This window comes from Siphateles boraxobius, unplaced genomic scaffold, assembly GCF_051911475.1.
Source record: "Siphateles boraxobius isolate OS27281-9 unplaced genomic scaffold, OSU_SipBor_1 41, whole genome shotgun sequence".
Taxonomy (NCBI): Eukaryota; Metazoa; Chordata; class Actinopteri; order Cypriniformes; family Leuciscidae; genus Siphateles; species Siphateles boraxobius.
Window position 1 is genome coordinate 19,417,886 of NW_027509042.1, and position 20,603 is coordinate 19,438,488.

At 36.8% G+C, this 20,603-nt stretch overlaps 1 protein-coding gene across 4 annotated transcripts in view; it reads right to left on the reverse strand.

Annotated features, from left to right (window-relative positions):
• The window catches only part of lpp (LIM domain containing preferred translocation partner in lipoma), a 258,449-nt gene that overhangs the window by 178,764 nt on the left and 59,082 nt on the right, over positions 1 to 20,603 (reverse strand). For all 4 annotated transcript variants that reach the window (XM_077198833.1, XM_077198834.1, XM_077198836.1 and 1 more), the window contains one exon: positions 6,885 to 6,931. The gene's annotated coding sequence lies outside the window, so the exon portion shown is untranslated. The remainder of the gene's footprint in view (positions 1 to 6,884; positions 6,932 to 20,603) is intronic.

The following is a 20,603-nucleotide window of genomic DNA, read 5'->3' on the forward strand; positions in this document are numbered from 1 at the left end:
GCAGAATGTTTATTAAATGCTGGTGTACTTTGCTCAGTACCAGATTTACGTTACTTTACAAGCTTTACCGACAAATACAACTAGGCATAGTTTTTCCTGGCAAGCTCCTCAATAAAGCAGCATGACTATAGTTGAGCTATTTTAAATGATTAGTGTTTGGACTATGTTGTGTACATGGAGCCCTACAGCCCCAGAGAAACTCAAAAACACAAATATCTGGCTGCGAGCTCAGAGCAGTGGTACAGGCATAACGTGACAGAGGACCCTGAAGCTCATCTCTCAGATGGCCAGCCAAATGGAATTCCAAACAGCGGTCAAGTCATGCCTTGAAAAACAAACACCACTGGGCATGTGTCAGCTCTTAAACACACGCATACATGAACATGTACAACTGATGCCTCAGTTCTGTTTGAGAAGGGCATGGTTTCGACAGTATCGAGGCGGGCTGGGGAAGAAGAACTACTATATCGCTTGACATTGGGTCTTATTGGAAAGTGAGAAATAATGTTTTAAAAATGTTGTAAATTGGAGTAAATGAAACCAAGTCTTTTTAAAAACAAAACTTAAGAGTGGCCTGGTGGTTAATAAATACTCTCTGGCACATTCTACAGACTTGTGCAATTTCAGACTTGTCCCATTCCCCCTTCTTCACTCTATTGTTTCCTGGTGTCCCTTTCAATGGAGTTGCAAAAAGGTCAAAAACTAAAAATGAACTCTGTTTGGAGTCTTAGGGAAGCCAAACTGATTATAAACGACACTTGATAACACTCAAAAATCTCAAAGGGAAAAGTTTCTACAAATGGTAAAAGTTCACTCATGTCAATTATAGTTTTGGACTTTTTTATTATATTTATAGTATATTTATTATATTATACAAATCTTGTGTGGAATTCGGACTGAATTTTTGTCTCTAAAATTTTCCTTGATATGAACATACCTTATGCCTACTTTGTGTTACAAGCTTCAACAACATCTGCTAGTGGCTTTGAAATAGCGACAAATGTTTTTCTTTTATATTGTGAAGTACATCCGAGTGTAATGGATTATGGAAAAAGTAAAACTGAAGAGCAGGGACTGGTTCAATTTATCGATCGTTGATTGGATGTTGAGATGTGGGAGTTGCACTCAAAAAGTGGAGGCAGATGAGACAAATAAAAATGGAGAGAGAGAGAAAGAGAGAGAGAGAGAGAAGTCTGTCATATCACTGGAAGATCGGGTTATGACATTTCAAATAAATGTTACGCGGTCAAACTTTAACATACATTTAACTCATTCCCCCCACCATTGATGTAATGTCCCGTCATTTATGAGACAGCGCTTCCCCGACGACTTTTTGAGTTTTCATTGTTATACAGTAGGGGGCGCTATTAGGCATTTTCTCAAAGAGTACAGAAACTCCTGATCAAAACACAGGGAAAAAAGGAGCAGAAACAAGCAGTAAAAGCATTGTTTACGCACATTGTAGTCTTGGTTTTCTCACCTTTTTGTACAAAATTTAGAAAAATAGGTAAGGTGACATTTCATTTCATGCTGACATCAATAAGGTCAGAGCAACATTTTGAAAGAATCTGTAAGGTTAAAAGTCATACAGACCACGAGGGTTAAAAATAAAATGTAAACAAATAAAGACATTGAAGTGTCTTCAAGTCACCTGCTTAACAAATTAACAAATAAATGCACACAGTCTCGTATCGGTTTTAATCCTGTCTCTGTCTCTGAGTTTATGTAGCTTTATATTTGTGTTTCTATATCTATATGCGAGTGAGTGTGTATGACAAAATATTTCTGAAAAAAGACAGCTAACCTGTTTTCAAGAATATCGGACTTCCAACTACACAGCACACAGAAGTGGAGAGCGTAGTTTGATAGAATGATTCGGAGAATAGGTTTGTTAGGAGATGTACAGTGGAGAGATAATGTGAGTGAGTGGCGCTATGAGCCGACACACACACACACACTTTTAGCACGGAACTGGCTCCCCTCCTGAGGCAATCATTACAGGGATTTGTTCTGCTTGCACTTATAGTTTTAGCAGATCAATCGGAGAAGCATGCGCTAAAGCCCATTATTAGTTCTAAGGGCAACATCTTAGTTTCGGGTGGAGAGGGGGTGGATTGTCCACACTGTGCCGCTTGTTTGAAACGTGGCTCCTTCAGAAGCATCCATGACTGTGAACAACATTCCCCGGAGATGAATGAGAAAATCAATTAGGAGGTGAGAAGCGTTTAGTGCTATCAGTACATGCAAAAACAAATTCATTTAGTGTAATGGAGGCGCCTGCCCTCAGAGATCTCACTGCGACTCTGAAATAACTGGTATATGTTTCATAACATCATAACATAGAGATGAAAACACATCTATCATACAATGACAGAATCACAACGAACATTTGACATGTGTCTTCATGCAAATCTAAAATTAAAGTTAGTTTCAAAACCTAGTGCACTGCCTATATAGGAAGCCTACGTATGTGCGCTCCCGATGCAAAGGAAGACCTGTAGGGATATGCTGGCTTAAGTTCACTAAATTAAGCTGAATAGTCAGAATTTGTGGCATAAAGTTAATTACCTCAAAAAATCATTTGAAATTCTCCTTCCTTTTCTTTAAAACAAACAAAAATCTGCGTTCCAGTGAGGCGTTTACAATGAAAGTGCATGGGGCCAATTTCTAAAAGTTAAAATACTCACTGTTTAAATAGCTATATATATACAGGTCCTTCTCAAAAAATTAGCATATTGTGATAAAGTTCATTATTTTCCATAATGTAATGATAAAAATTAAACTTTCATATATTTTAGATTCATTGCACACCAACTGAAATATTTCAGGTCTTTCATTGTTTTAATACTGATGATTTTGGCATACAGCTCATGAAAACCCAAAATTCCTATCTCAAAAAATTAGCATATTTCATCCGACCAATAAAAGAAGTGCTTTTAATACAAAAAAAAAAGTCAACCTTCAAATAATTATGTTCAGTTATGCACTCAAGAGTCAATACTTGGTCGGGAATCCTTTTGCAGAAATGACTGCTTCAATGCGGCGTGGCATGGAGGCAATCAGCCTGTGGCACTGCTGAGGTGTTATGGAGGCCCAGGATGCTTCGATAGCGGCCTTAAGCTCATCCAGAGTGTTGGGTCTTGCGTCTCTCAACTTTCTCTTCACAATATCCTACAGATTCTCTATGGGGTTCAGGTCAGGAGAGTTGGCAGGCCAATTGAGCACAGTAATACCATGGTCAGTAAACCATTTACCAGTGGTTTTGGCACTGTAAGCAGGTGCCAGGTCGTGCTGAAAAATGAAATCTTCATCTCCATAAAGCTTTTCACCAGATGGAAGCATGAAGTGCTCCAAAATCTCCTGATAGCTAGCTGCATTGGCCCTGCCCTTGATAAAACACAGTGGACCAACACCAGCAGCTGACATGGCACCCCAGACCATCACTGACTGTGGGTACTTGACACTGGACTTCAGGCATTTTGGCATTTCCTTCTCCCCAGTCTTCCTCCAGACTCTGGCACCTTGATTTCCGAGTGACATGCAAAACTGAGCAACAGTCCAGTGCTGCTTCTCTGTAGCCCAGGTCAGGCGCTTCTGCCACTGTTTCTGGTTTAAAAGTGGCTTGACCTGGGGAATGCGGCACCTGTAGCCCATTTCCTGCACACGCCTGTGCATGGTGGCTCTGGATGTTTCTACTCCAGACTCAGTCCACTGCTTCCGCAGGTCCCCAAGGTCTGGAATCGGTCCTTCTCCACAATCTTCCTCAGGGTCCGGTCACCTCTTCTCGTTGTGCAGCGTTTTTTGCCACACTTTTTCCTTTCCACAGACTTCCCACTGAGGTGCCTTGATACAGCACTCTGGGAACAGCCTATTTGTTCAGAAATTTCTTTCTGTGTCTTACCCTCTTGCTTGAGGGTGTCAATGATGGCCTTCTGGACAGCAGTCAGGTCGGCAGTCTTACCCGTGATTGCGGTTTTGAGTAATGAAACAGGCTGGGAGTTTTTAAAAGCCTCAGGAATCTTTTGCAGGTGTTTAGAGTTAATTAGTTGATTCAGATGATTAGGTTAATAGCTCGTTTAGAGACCCTTTTCATGATATGCTAATTTTTTGAGATAGGAATTTTGGGTTTTCATGAGCTGTATGCCAAAATCATCAGTATTAAAACAATAAAAGACCTGAAATATTTCAGTTGGTGTGCAATGAATCTAAAATATATGAAAGTTTAATTTTTATCATTACATTATGGAAAATAATGAACTTTATCACAATATGCTAATTTTTTGAGAAGGACCTGTATATATATATATATATATATATATATATATATATATATATATTTTTTTTTTTTTTTTTTTTAATTACTGAGCTTTTCTGTGTAATTACATCCGTGACAACAAGACACCTAAAATAACTGTCAAATTATTTAAACTGCTTTACAGCTCAAATACAGTAATACACAAGTTTTAACAGAAGGACGTACAGTAACTGCTTTTATAAAATTATAAGCTTGTATATGTATTATATAACTTGTGTGCTATACATATTTGAGTGTTGCGTCATTACACAAGTCTCTCACCAGGTTTTAATAATGTACACGGATCATTCAATTACACAAGGAATGTGCATTAAGAAAGTAAATAGTCAATTTTGATGTTATATTGGCATTAAAGGCATTTCCATTTCACACTCCCATTTACATCCGCTAAATTTCATGAATTTCAGTCTCTCAAGATCTGGAGGAGGCTCAGGGTGTCAGATGAAGTCTGCCCTGGAAACCAATGACACACTGCTTCCTTCGAGTGAAGTGGAAGGGGCAGTCAGGTGGCCATCTGCAAGTACGTGATTGTTACGTAACTGAACGCATCATGTTCTGTTGTTGTTTTTTTTTATCTGCTGGGCTAATTGAGTAAAAGTGAGTTTGTTTCATGAAGGGATTGGTAGTGAGATGGGAACCAGGGCTTACATCACAGAGATGACATTGTGTCCTGCCCCTGGCCTCTCTGACACTCAGGTCAGATTATATAAGCAAGCCTCTCTCCTTCCCTCCCTTTACGTCAGGAGTGCACGGAGGCAGCTCTTTAAGTGTACAGAATGTAAAGCAGCCAAAAGTTACGTAAAAGAATAAAAATGAACTGGTGAGCCCAGCTCGTACCACTTTTAAGCTTCTGAGAGACAAAAAAAAAAAAGAAAACACATGGATGAAGTCCAAACAATATGAAAACTATGGTGTAAAAATACTTAGTCTTCCTTAGGCTTCTATTCTACGTCATAACAATTGTCAGGCCAAGTGGCGCAAAAATGGGGTATGCAGTGTATGCAGTGCATAGGGGCGCCGGACGGGAGGGGGGCGCCATTGTGGCAAAATAATTGAAAATCTCCTTTAATAAAACTTTATAAATAATCAAAAAATGTTTGTTTAAAAGTATGAAAGGAAATGTTTTTATTTAACTTTTGTTTAGCACATTAACTGGTTATTTTATTATATCAATATCAACCTCTCAACTTCCGACTACTTTAAGTCTGTCCCATGACCAAAAATGGATAGATGTGGGAAGTGTTCAAGGGTGCAGGAAAAGGTCAAATGATAAGCTTAACCTATTATTTATTTATTTATTTATTTGTCAATGTAGGCTAAGTCTTTAAATTCATCAACATTTAATAACGATTAACTTTGGTTCAACTTTGCATTTCAGGACTCGACAATAACGCTTGTTTGCTTGTCAAGTGGTTTTTTTTGTTGTTGTTGTTGTTTTTGAAGGGGCAAGTGAAAGATAATTTTACTTGAATGCCCGGCCAGACAAGTAGCTTAAAAATAACTAGGCAAGCATCGTAACGCGAGAATGATTCTGGTTGTATTAGTTACATTCAGTGTAAAGAGCGATTGACAATGGATAGTGTAACGTTAGGCCTATTTCTGGTAACAAGGTCGCGCTGCCTGTCTCTTTGTCAGAGAGACTTTCTTTCGTGGAGAAATCGAAACAAAAGAGTGCAACAGCACACAATAATCTCATAGAAGAAACATGCTGAGGTAAAATTTCAAAATTTTGAGTTTAAAAAAAAAGTGCGTATGATATTGGCTAGTTACATAACACGAACAAGAGAGCTGTTTTGCTGAATGTTACATCATAAAGTAGCCAATTTAATTATCATAAATGTTTATTATCATAAACAAGTAGCCAATATATTAAGTTACTTACATTTTAGAAACATTATTGACTATTATATTTCACCTACGAAAATAGTTCCAAAAGAAAGCAAAAATCAGTGCGGTGTTTTGTTACTGAATGGTTATAATTCAGCATTTTGAACAAATCGTTTGAATGAATGACTCACTTATTAAAACAGGCACTTGCAATATATATATATATATATACATATATACACATATATAAGAATATTGCTTCAGAATACATTGGGCTATATTTATACCCAAAAAAATCATCCCCGAATAAAATACTATTATTTTACATTTGATTATTCAATATCTGTACATGAATACTGATTTAATTAATTCATTACTGATTTAATTTAATTTAATCCGTTTCATCTTTGTTCACTTACATTTGTTTTGGCTACAGCTTGTAATTAAGTTTATTTGTTCTATTTTACTTTTTTGTTAAGTTTAACAACACTGATCTTGCAAACCCCTCAGCAAATGTGCAGTTGCGCCCCTGGTCAGGCCCACCCACTGGGAAATCTCATTCGTTCAAAATCCTGCTTCTCATATCTACATATTAAACATCAAATATGTTCTGATTAGCTGTTGCTATTGACGTCAAGCAGAATTAGTAAAACTGCAGTGTTAGATTTCATCTAGTAAGAGATTTATTAAGAACAATTAGGAAAGATAGGAAAAGCAAAAAAAAAAAAGTGTTTGAATTTACCTGATTCTTTTTCAGGAGCAAAAATGAATCACCAGATGATCACAGACCTGAAAGACAGAGATGTATGAGGACTTGGTGACATAAAGAAAATAATAGATGTTAATATTGTTTATATTAAACAATGTTTTATTGAAATAACGAATTGACCTGCAGTTATATATACAGTATGTGTCTATATGTGTGTGTGTATATATGAATGTTGTACTATGAACCTCATATTATTCCACAATGATTATTTGTATTTGTTAATAAATTAATTAATGTTTTTTTCATTTGTCACATCCACAGTATTCAGAATTCAACCATAGCGCCTAAAATATACAATTTCATACATTCATAAAAATGTTATTATAAAATATTGACAAAAAAACATTCATCTTATTTGTCAATTACTCAATTGTACTAAGGAGTGGAAGGACGATATGACCAGAATCTTATTTCATGATAACAATATCCATCACAATAAATAGTTGTTTTGTTATTTTATCTTTATTTTATCTCACCAAGACAGGCATTTTTGCATATTTTTTTGTGTATTTGATAGTACAAGTACTTAACTTATTTAACTGAGCTAAACTTTTTTAACATCAAGTACGCGCCACGCTTCATTTTCAAATTCATGCATATTTCTTTCTAACGTGTCAAAAACTTTTAGCAGTCCTGCGCTCTGTGGCTATATTTACACACCGCGATAGACACTTCCGTACACATAATGTATTGCCATAATAACTGTACTCTAAACTTTCTAGGACAATGAGCTCTGGAATAACAGCGAATTCATATAAACAACATAAACAGAAAACTTAAAAAGAAGATAAGGAAAGACAAACAAAAGAAAAAGTTCCAAAATGCTAATTATGAGGTTCCACTTTTCTGTTTGAGGAACATCCTGTTTGAATGCGCAGGTAGGAGGTGGGGGGTCTGTTTCCTCTCCAAGGGCCTACAGACGCACTCCCTACCCACATAGTGTCTCTTTTGTTCTCTAATAAATTGACACTGCCAGTTCCCCACGTTGCCAAGACATGAGGAAGACCGTCGGGAAAAAGAAGTAGGAGCAGCGGCGCTACATGTGATTGGTATCACTTCTGACTGACTCTCTTCATGTTTTTATCTGCACTGTCTCCACAGGCATTCATTTCAAAGCTCTGATTGAGGGTGCTCAGACAAAAAAATATATATATCATTGTGTTCAGTCAGCCATCCATATCATTGAATAAGTTGTATCCTGCCAGATAAGCCAACGGTCTAAACGCTCATCAGCCATACCAATTCCTAAATTTTATTATTTACATATAAGGTTACAACTAAACAAAAGGCCCATTTCAAGGCCATCCAGGAATTGACCGTGCAATGCACCATAGTTAAATCTATAACACAAACAGTGACATACTCTCTCTTTTCCTTTTAAAATAAAGCATTTTATGCTGGACCCAGGTTTCACAAACAAGGCTTAAGCATTTAGTCCCAGACAAAAAGGCATGTTTTAACTGAAAGCAAGTTGCACTGATATATTTTAAAGTATGTCACTGCCATTGTTTTGTCTCAAGATTCACACCAGTAATGTTTTTTTTCTAAGGCACATTTATAAAAGTGACTTAAATGTTCTAATTGAACTAAGGCCTAATACTTAATCTAAGCCCTGTCTGTGAAACCAGGCCTTTTTGTCATTTTTATTAGTTTTTATTTTTATTAAGTTTTAGTTAATTTAGTACCTCAACTTAACCTAAACGAAAATGAGAAATGCTTCCTTCCTTGGCAACTAGCTGAAATAAAATAAGTTTAATACTTTTAATATTTAATATTTTTCAGTTAAAGTTTATTTTACAAGTAATGAAAATGTTGTGTGTTTTACGGTTTTTGTTTTAGTTAACCACTGATTCTTTCATTGCCTCATTAAAGAAAAGTTGTTTTTTGGCTCCTATGACATTTTGCAATTAAACTGAAGAAAACTAAATCCGTCCATGACATTTTTGCCTCTAAAACCCATTTTTCAAGCAGCGCAGGAGAAAAGCATCATGTGATTTTCAGAATCTCAGCCAAGCAGTGAAATACGACTCAAAGAAATCTAGCTGAAAGCTGGCAAATTTTCTGTGCCGTTGGAATGACAACACTAATAAATAAAATAGACTCATAAATTCTTCATGGCCAGTGGCCATAAGTGAATCCATAACTGAGGAAAAATCTGTTGCATTCACCTCTGTGTGACGACCCTCTGTTATGTAATTGGTAAAATAATTCTTCTTCCAAGAACATTATGAAAACCTGTCTTTGCAAAATATGTGACTCATTGTATTGAGGAAAAACAATCATTATTTACTCAGCCTCATGTCTTTCCAAACCTATACGACTTTCTTTTATTTCCTATGGAACACAAAATGAGAATGTTTGAAGAATATCCCGGACAGTCTTTTCTTTTTAATAATGAAAGTAAATGGAAACTGGAACTGTAAGGGTACAAAAAGACAAAAATGCCTAACGAATTAAAACATAAATTCTCTAAAAAATCCTACTTTTGAACCAAATCTTTTCAGAACTGATCCGAGCGAACTCAATTACTCAACTTCTTGTAACTGGATTATTGAAAAATTTTAGTCATTGGATAGTGGTGCACCAACATTTTGGCAACAGAAAAGATTCGGTTTTAGATTAAAAAAAATAAAAATAATTTTTAATTTTAGAGGGCCGAAACCATTGATTGAAAGAGTGGTTTAATTAGCTCTTCTCCAATGACACAATACACATGCAAGATATGTGGAAACACTTTACCGGGACCAAAAAGACTTTCAGTTTTAAAAGAAACGACTAAAAGAAGTCGACTAAAAGAAGTTATTTCTGTCAAAATAATTGGTGCATTACTAATCAATTACATTTTGTTCATCACACAAAGTTACCGGTTAACAGAATTTCCAACTAGTCTTTTAATGTAATTTTATGTTAACACTTTTTTTTTTTAAAGTGTTAATAATTACACCATTTAGTTTTACATTCTATTAAGTGTTACATTCTATTTAAATGTTCAATGAGAATGAATGGTTAAGTCATTCCCTACCCTAACTTCCTATTATTTCTCATTAGCCTCCATTGGTTCAGTGGGTCTCTTTTGTGGAATCCCAGGATAAGGTATACATGCGAGGTCATTTTTAGCATACTCGGCTCTTTGCTAAGGTGGATCAGTGCTTAAAAGTCCACTACCTCAATCGTTGGTTTGATGCAGCCCCACAAGAGCTGAGGATCAGAGGGTCCGTTTAACATGTAGACCTTCACGGGGTCTTAAGTGTTAACAGAGGGCAGGTGGATGCACACACCATGTTTACAGATGAACCACAGAGGTAACTCAATGTCCAATGAAAAATACATTTAGATGAATTCACCTTCGCCTTTACCTTCACCTTTAACTGTGCACTGTGCAGAACAAAAATAACCTGCACTAATTTTAACCACACGAGCAAAGTAAATGTAATATCAGGGAATCTATGTATCTGCTATGACAAGATGCAGATTTTTGTGTCGATCTATACATTTATTCAAAAATGTATATTTGTTTAAATTATGTATGATAACAGAACAAAAATATTCTATTATCATAATAAAGAAATAAGAATGATATTGTTGCAAATGAAACCCTTAAGTAGGCCTATAGTTTAGCATGTACATTTATACCAAACCTGTATAAATGTATTTGTTCTGCTGAACACAAAGGAAGATATTTTGAAGAATGTTTGTAACCAAACAGTTGTGGGGCCACACTGACTTCCATAGTATGGGAACAAAAATACTTTGAATTTTCCACAGAACCAATACTTTTAAAACAATCAGAAAATTAACATCAGGTTAACGCAGGCTATAAAATGTCATATAGTGCTACTCTCCAAAAAAGATAGTCATGCATTAATAAATGAAATATATTTAAAGTAGGGGTGGCACGGTACATGAAAAAACATCCGAACCGTTCGGGTCGCTTGTCTTGGTTCGGTGCGTGTGTTGGTCGCACGGTTCGACGCATGCGCAATGTAACCTCGTGCCCGTGACCACAGACAGTGTGTTTACTTTTCGCGCGAAATAAGAGATGTATGGACAATGGGCATACATAAGAGGCTTGTTCGACTTGAACCAGCGCTGCACAGACCGATAGATGAATAACATCAAAGTACCGCAAGAGCAACGGCTCCGTATGCTTTTCAATCACTCTCGCGGTACGTTGATGTTATTCAACGATCGGTCTGTGCAGCGCCTGTGCGGTACAGCACTTACAGTAAAAGTGGAGTATGGAGTGTTGCAGGTCTCGTCACGTATAGAAATGTCAAGTGGGAGATATAAGGAAGGCTAACCGGAGTTGGAGGATGCGCCAGCGACATATAAGTCTGGTGTGTGGGAACATTTTGGATTTCATGTTACCTATGATATTTAAATACAGTGACACCAAGTTTAGATAAGAACTCCAGTCATATGTTTCCAAATACTGCACTTTAATTTCAAGTGAAAAAAATGTATCCTCACTCTCAGGGAATAGCAGGATTGTTGATACTGTTTTTGTGTTGAGGTTGAACTTATGTTTCAGTTTGGTTATGCCTTTGCTATTGTTATAGCCTCATTATAGGCAATTATGTGTAACATATTTTGACTTATTTAAAAGATAGTGCTTTAAGAGTTTCTCTCTTTTTCTTTTAAAAGATAAACATTTTGTGAGAGCTACACTGACGTTGACAGTTTGATAAATGCAAGTTCATTTTAATCTTTGTGTGCTAAAAATGCACATAAGTCCTTGTAGAGATAGAAATACACATTCTCCTTTTTTTCCAAATAAACAAAAGCATTTCATCAATGTCTTCTCTCTTTCTGTATCAAAATGTCTCCTAGCTTTCCTCAGAGATGGTCTCAATAATGTGCTTAAAGTCAAGTCAAATTCAGTTTGTGCATGATTACATGATATACATTTTTTTTTAATACTGTATCCTGAATTGTGGATAATTAAGCTATAGCCTATATCATATGATGAAGTACATTTCTGGAGTGTTAAAGATTAAAAGAAAAAACAACAACAAGAACCGTACAGAACCGAAAACCGTGACCCTAAAACCGTGATACGAACCGAACCGTGGGTTTTGTGAACCGTGCCATCCCTAATTTAAAGGGTCCCTAATATGCTAATTTACCGGAACAATGTTGCTGAGGTGGTCTACTAGATAGAGTTTTTCAAAAACCTCATTATTTTTCTAGGAATTGACAGTGTTTCAGCACCTGTTTTCACCGTCTGTCTGAACGCTCTGTTTTAGTTCTGGTTTCTTTAAAACCTGCCTTCTGAAAGGCCCAGTCTGGTCTGATTGGTCAGCTCGCCAAGTCTGTTGTGATTGCTCATCGCTTAGAGCATTTCGGAAATATAACGCTCCTTACCATAACCGGCGAGTATCAGCTACAGAGGCTTCCTGAGGCGCTGTAAACACAGTAACTATGCTTAGTATTGCATCAGTTATGTGATATAAGTTCGAGCCAGTGTCCTATAATGACATTCAAGAAGAACAAGCTGACTTGTACAGGACGTTATACGCTCCTTTTGTGCTTTAAAACTTTGCAGACCTTTCACATGCACAAACAGCTGTATTACACACTAAACGAAAAGTACATAGCCTATATAAAAATGTTACACTCACTTGTTCTGATTGTTTTGTATGATATTGAGGTCATTATAACATGCAATTGTATGATCTTCAAAAAACGTCCTTCTGGGCCCTAACCTTGTAGTATTGCGAGAACCACTGTTCACATGACATGGAGGAGGGGGGAATCATAATTCTCACAAGAACTTAGATATTTCCAGGAAAGGGAAAACATAGTTCTTCCAAGAACTTTGATATTTTGTGCCTTAAGGAGGGCAATTTTTTTTTTGACAGAACATTGATAGCTCACCAAACATAGGGGGGAAGAGCAAACATATGAAAGCTTCCACAGAAGCCTTCTAAACAATTTCTCTTTGTTTTCAGTTCTTTGACAGTGAAAGTGACAGAGGAGAATGGGTCTGAGACAGACGATAATGTTGAGGAGTACCCTGATTATAAGGCATTCTTAAGAATGCCTTATGAGACTCCTAGTGTTGACCCTCCCCAGTTATCTCTCAACCACAAACAGACATTACCTTTCAAAAATGGGACGTTATTACGGTCCCGCTTCCTACGACAAGGTATTGCCGTGGCCACAAGTTTTTGGCAGTGAAATAAATTTTGAGTTTTGAAAGGTTTGCTGCTTCAGTAGTTGTGATGCTGATACACACTTGTCTATATTATTGAGCAGAGTGACCAGATGCATTTTACATATTTTCAAAAAGCTTTTTTGGCCAATACACTTTATCACAAAACCTCAAATTTGACTGTTTTTGGCCATGGCAATCTAATCATATATCACCAGCACATGATTGCTATAAAAGGAGTGAAGAAGTGCTTCAAATTATTGTCTTCTTGTGTTAGCAATGGTTACCTCCAAAGCAAGATGTGCAGCCTTCATTACTTTTCATCAAAATGTCCTCACATGAAGGGCTTTCGCACCGCAGGAACCTTTTCACTGTTCCTAGAACTATTCGCTGAAGTATCCGGATTTTGGCGCCTTCAACCGCAGGAAGTAGTAACTATTTTAGTTCTGGGGCTGTGTTCCAATCAAAAATTGTCATGCCCTTCACTCGCTTACTTCGCTCCGTCTCGTTCACTCGGATGTACGTCATTGCTTACGTTGCATGAGTGCCCACTACTGGCGGAGCCTTTGCAATAGGCTGAACTGGAACGTGCTAAGCCCTTGGTCACTTAGAATCTGCTATATGGGGTTGATTTATTTTATTTTTTTCCCCTTATGAAATTGTTTAATGCAGCATTCTATATGTACAGGTGCTGGTCATATAATTAGAATATCATCAAAAAGTTGATTTATTTCAGTAATTCCATTCAAAAAGTGAAATTTGGATATTGTATTCATTCATTACACACAGACTGATATATTTTAAATGTTTATTTCATTTAATTGTGATGATTAAAATTGACAACTAATGAAAATCCCAAATTCAGTATAGCCGAAAATAAGAATATTACTTTCTAGAATATAAATGTTGGCCAACTGAAAAGTATGAACATGAAAAGTATGAGCATGTACAGCACTCAATACTTAGTTGGGGCTCCTTTAGCCGGAATTACTGCAGCAATGCGGCGTGGCATGGAGTCGATCAGTCTGTGGCACTGCTCACAGAAATTTTTTGAAAATAATTATTAGGTTGTGTACACTATTCAAAGCGTAAGAAAATGTTTGTATTTTTAGATTTTAAATGATTTTTTTCACTCTTTATCATGGAAATTCTTATTTGTCGTTAACACAATCGAACGCTGACTTTATGCTGTTTAGTAAATAGATGGCAATGAGAAGCAGGCCCATTCTGAATACAAAGCAGATGGAAAGCAATCAGCCAAATTTGTTATAAAGTGCCGTCTTCATCCGAGCCCTAAATTCTTCTTGCACTTTGCTTCCTCCAAAATTTCATGCGTTTCTTCTCTCATTATGTCCTCTGTAATTCTCGGTCGTATTCCCCATAATTTTGCCTACATTTTTTTGTTTATTTTCTGTCTTCCCATTCTTTTCTCTCTTTTCTCTACTTTCCAGCCATTCCATTGTTTCCAGGGAATATTCTGCATTGCCAAACTCAGTTAGACAGGCGTATGTTAAGTTGTGAAAGATTGATGTGCCATTGACTCGGCCGGTCTCTCGTCTTGCCATAGCCTTAAATCATTCATACGAACATTTTAAGATGTTTCTTTTGAAGTCAAAGGGCTTCAGGAGACGCATGCTTTTATTTAGACTATTGGCAAAGAGTTGATGCACTTAATGTGTCTAAATCATTAAAATTTCGCTTATTAGAAGTGCAACACGAAGAAGTCCTGATTTACTCTCTGTCAGAAGTACAAGCTTACAGCCTACAGGGAGTTACAGTTGTTTTGTATTATATTCTCCAAAGTAGGCTGCTTTAGCTCTGCCTTAACAATAACCACACAGATGTGAATACCCTAAGGAATAGTTTGGCTGAGATCTATTCCAGAGTCTGTTTCTGGTAGGTGGGTGTGTGTTGTGTTGTGTTTTGCAGAGATTGGGGACTAACAGTACCCCACAGCGCTATACCATGAGGCAGGACATTCTATGCAGTCCACCATTGATCTCAGAAAGTGACTGGTGTGTATAATGCAATTTATCAAATCAGCATCCGTCATCCTCATGGGACACTCTGACACGATGCAAATTCACTTCACACCATCCAATAAAACATCCTATCAGCCTCAGCAATTAACATGATGGACTGCCCTCTGGTAAGTAGGATTGTGGATCACAACAAGGACTTTTATAAAACACTAAAACAGCCGGACAAACTCATAACTCTAATTTTTTAGGTTATTCTTATGGCTTGCATGTTCAGGATGTTCAGTAAGCTCAGCCAACCCACCCGTCCAATCCTAAGTTAAGAGCATGCAGGAATGTCCACAATGCAAGAAATATTAGCTAAACTGTTCAGCTACCAGAAACTTTCCTTCCATATTTGGACCCACAGTGCAGGGATTTGAAACTCCAGCCCTCTTCCTGTGTTTCTCTGCCCTCCATTTCAACTTAGTATTTACAAAAGAGTACCAAGTGGCCATATAAGACCCTGAAAAATAACAAATAACAAAAACTGCTGAATTAAGATATGAGATTTAAAAAAATAGTAACTCAAACAGACTACAAGTCACTGGCACATCTAATTCTAAATGGTTTATCATCTATATTTGCATGATGACATTTTATTGCCATTCATTAACAAACGGTTCAAAAGTTTAGGCTGAGTAAGATTTTTTTTATTAATATTAAATTAGTAACTTTAAAAAATGCACTATATTGATCAAAACAACTGACATTTATAATGTTACAATAGATTTATATTTCAGACAAATGTTCTTTTATACTTTATATTCATAGAATCCTGAATAAAATCTATCACATTTCCACAGAAACATTAAACAGCACAACTGTTTTCACTTGTGATAATAAGAGGAGATGGGGGCACCAAATCAGCATATTAAAATAGTTATTGAAATATAATGACACAGTCGACTGTAGTAATGGCTGCTGAAAATTTTGTCATCACAGAAATAAATTACATTTTAAAATATATTAAAATAGAATAGTTATTATAATTCTATTATAATGTAGCTAGTTTCATGAATTTGGTATTTTAGATGGTCACTATCAGCTAGTAATACTACAACTGAGTCATTTTAGTCTAGTTTTAGATTTTTCTCATTTATTACATACATATTTTTAACTAATAAATAAATAAACTAGGCATGCAACTTAATGATGCAATCGATAATGGAAAAAGTCGGCAGTGAATTTCAATATCGACTAATCGGGTCATCGGAAAACCACCATGACTTAACTTGACAACATTTTTATTGACAAGACGCATTTGAAAGATAGCAGAGAGAGGTCAGACTGACTGCAGTGGGGAAGGTGCATTTGTCCAAAACATGACAATGCTTTACAGTAAGCGGCGTGCTTTAAACAAAACTCATAAGCATGGTTTTAGATGGCTTGCACAGAACCAATTAGGCCTACTATATTTGTTTTCATAGCTGTGTATGTACACATTGATTGACAGACATCGGACAAGATGTAGAAGTTTTTTTGTTTGTTTTGTTTTCTCCATAAAATACAGTGCCTCTGTGCAACATTAAGCTGTCCATAATTCACCTTTTCGTTCGGAAGTAGCTTCTGTGGTGCCATTGAAGTGTAAAGACGGTATTATTTAAAGCTGATTATGTTAACATCTTTTGACCTTAACATTCCAGCTTGCCCAGCAGCCCAAAAAGATCCAGATCCACACAGCTGTGAGTGAGGGATGCCACTGTTTTGGAACATGGGACATGTGACTGTTTCCCACAGGTCAGACTCTTAAAGAGAATGACTGAGTAAAACACGACCCAAAGCCATCATGAGTCATCAATGTTTTTGCAACAAGCAAAACAAATGCACATGTGTGGAGTATAAACCAGGCTTTTATCCTTTTAGCTGCTATACTCAACAAATAAATTTCACTCAAACCCACCCAGCACAATTCTCCGTTTAATGGCATGTCTGCGCTTTCAGCCCTTTTTTAAGCCCTTAGCGCACTAATGCTGCAGGACAATGCATTAAACCTTTTCTTTGACCTTTTCTAGTTTGTTTTCATTCCCTCTCTTGTTTCCATTATCCTAAATAGGACGATGATATAACTCAAACCACAATGAGCAATTGACCAGCTTTGAGACCTTGGCTGGATATTTCTATGTATAGTTTCAAGGGCAGTGATCTAGGAAGCCCTGGCCCCAAACAGCATCCATGCAGAGCTGCAGGACAGCTGTAATCTCACGCTCTCCCATCTCTTTCTAGCCAAAAATTTGGAACAGAGCAGACAAGCACCCTAGGAAAAAAGGCTTTTACTGCTGAGCTCTTTGGATTCAGCATGATCCTTCTTAGCTCTCGCTGGAATACCTCAGATCATCCCAATCTATCCAATGAAGCGTCAGTTAGGAGTTCTTTGAAAATATAAAACTCTATCCATGAGAATTTGTATTTTTGGTGTGCTTAATCCTGTTTGTCAGGGTTTAGGCTTATAATGGCACAAAACAGCCATGGCCCCTAATATAGCCGGTAATACAGTCTTCTATTTCTGCCCATGTTTGGTGAGGGGGACTACAGTGGAAATATTTTACTTACCTTTCCCACACTTTCTCTGGGGTACCAGATCTCGGACTCATTTCAGTATATGACCAAGCTCAAAAATTAGAAACAGATTACATAAACATGCAAACAAAGCTAAGAGTCCATGAAGTTTTTGAATACAGATGATGAAATTTCAACATCATACATTAAAGGGACAGTTCACCCGAAAATGAACACATACAATGACAGGGAATGGTGACCAAGGTCTGCCCGCACATGAAAAGGGTTCATTCAATTCATGCATTTTTTTTTTCAAAATCTTCTGAAGTTATTGAAAGAATTGGATGACGAATAGACCAAAAAATGTAAGCTGTTATTCGCTGATATTCTCCCCCTCTGCTGTACCTCTCATTTGCACTTGGACATATCGGTGCATGGAAATGTGTCACACTTAAATTTATATTTCTTAAATTTCACTTCAATTTTACACAGTTATTGTATGGCTTTAGAGGGCTCGAAATATAAAGAATACTTTTCAGTGTGCTTTTTAAGTTTGAACAGATGTTAGTCTCCATTTACTTTCATTGTTTTGAAGAAGTGTGGACATTCTATCAATCTTTTCTTTTCACGAAAGAAAGAAAGTCATATGGGTTTGGAATAAAATTAGCATGAGTAAATGATGGCACAATGTTCATTTTGGGGTAAAATATTAAAAGCTATTTAAAATGTGAAGCACAGTACAATTATAGTATAACAATGTGGTATTTGTACTGTAATTGTCATCCTTTAATTTATTCATTATTTATCTTTAAATGTTCTAAAATTTAATATTTATTTTATTTATTAATAAGGCATAGAGACACAACAGTAATTCCATGACAATAAAAACACATCAGAGTTTACTGTTCAGCAAAATAAATCTCCATTAGACTAAATGAGCTCTAACTCACAGTACGGATCTTAATGCAATATAATGATTTGAAAATAGCAGCAGTGACTGAACACGAGTGAATGGCTTTTTTGGTAATTTTCTAGCCTTTGATCTATATAAGATGAGAGTGGGGCACATAAAGTAGACATTTCTTGTTTTAGTTCATTCATTAACATTAAAGGAACTAAAGGACTGTTGTTTGCCATCGCTGATAATACAACTAGGATTCTAGCCAAAGGGAACGGCTTGAGAACATCTATTGAATGAAAACTCCCACTCCCACTCTCCTATATGAAATCATTACAGAGGTTATAGATGAGGACCGCTGACGCAGTCAAAGAAAGGTCCAGGAAAGTAAAACAAAATAATAGCGACTGCCAATTCTCACTAACTCAGAGCCGGCGCTTGCATTTGACTCCAAATGATCCAAATAGTTTAGAGACAAAAAGTTCTGATGAGTGTAACCGAGGATCAGAAGCTATGAGATCGAACAAATCAGATTATTAAGCTCAGAGAACAAACCTCAAACTTGTGAATCCTTTTCCACAGAGACTACAAAAGAAGCCCAGAAGCATATGGTAAACCCTGCTTAGGTCAATGCAGCCAAAAACTTCTAAATGTTTATTGATGACTGATGACTCACAATTTCATTGGAATTCATTTCTGTGTACGAAATTTATTGACTCTAAAGTCTGATTTGTCCATGTTCGAATGCATACCTTTGACCACATATAATCTATGATAATAAAATAATTGGTTATATATTATGTTTGTGTGTGTGTGTGTGTGTGTGTGTGTCTCTCTCTCGGGTCAGAAAGATTTTTTGGTAAAGAAAAGAGTACTATTATTCAACAAGGATGGGTTCAATTGATCAAAAGTGACTAAAGAATTTTACATTCTTGCAAAAAAATTGTGTTGTTTTTTCTATTTCAGTTTATTTTCCTCAGATAATCCTGAAGAGCACCAAATCAGCGTTACAAAATGATTTCTCAAGGATCATGTGAAACTGAAGACTGGAGTAATGAGTGTTGACAATTCAGCTTTGCTGTTTTAAATTGTAGCATTTCACAATATTTATGCTTCTTTTCACTTTTTTTGTGATCGAATAAATGCAGCTTTGGTGGGACTTTACCGACCCTCATCTCAAATTGGTTTCTTAGACATGACAACAAGTTCACTTTACTCAAATGACTTATAGAGTCACCAGATCTCAATCCAATAGAGCAACGTTGGGATGTGGTGGAATGGGAGATTCGCAGCCGACAAATCTCCAGCAAATGTGTGATGCCATCATGTCAATATGGACCAAAATCTCTGAGGAATGTTTCCAGCACTTGTTGAATCTATGCCACAAAAGAATTAAGGCAGTTCTGAAGGCAAAAGGAGGCCCAACCCAGTACTAGCTAGGTGTACCTAATAAAGTGGCAGATGAGTGCATGTGCAAGAATATTCTTAAAATTATTAATTATAAATGTATTTTTTAAATGTATTAGTTTTTAAACACTGGCGTGTTTTATCAAACCCATAATTTTACCACAGTAAAATCCTGTGGTAAAATCATTATAAAACATGGAGTCTAATATATTACTGCTTTAGTACGACTCTATGACATTCACATATTCCAAGAACACTGATGTTGCTTTGAAAATAACAGCTGCTTTTGACGAGAGCGTCCTTTGCCAGACATCAGCTGGATGACGCAGGGAGGGGGAGAGAGAAAAAAAATAAAAAGAGAGAGGGGAAAGAGAAGCGTCTACTGGCAGGTGTTGGCAGCACGGTGTGAGGGATAAAGACTTCCTGCCAAGTAGATGATTTGGGTCAGTAGGTAATTGCATTCCTGGATCATAGAGGGCTCAGTGGCAATTAATCCCGACTGTGAGCCACGTGAGCTGGGGAACACGTTCACAGTGCAGAGGCAACTGTGGTCAGAGAGAGGGCCTGTCTGCTCCAGCCAGGAAGCCGAGCTGCATTCTTGTCCCCAGAAGAGACAGTGCCAAACACAAACTACATTCTTTGCATCCTCTTGTGGTAAGAGTGCACAGCAGGTGTGTGTACTTCTCGGCAATATAACTTTCCGACAAATATCATGC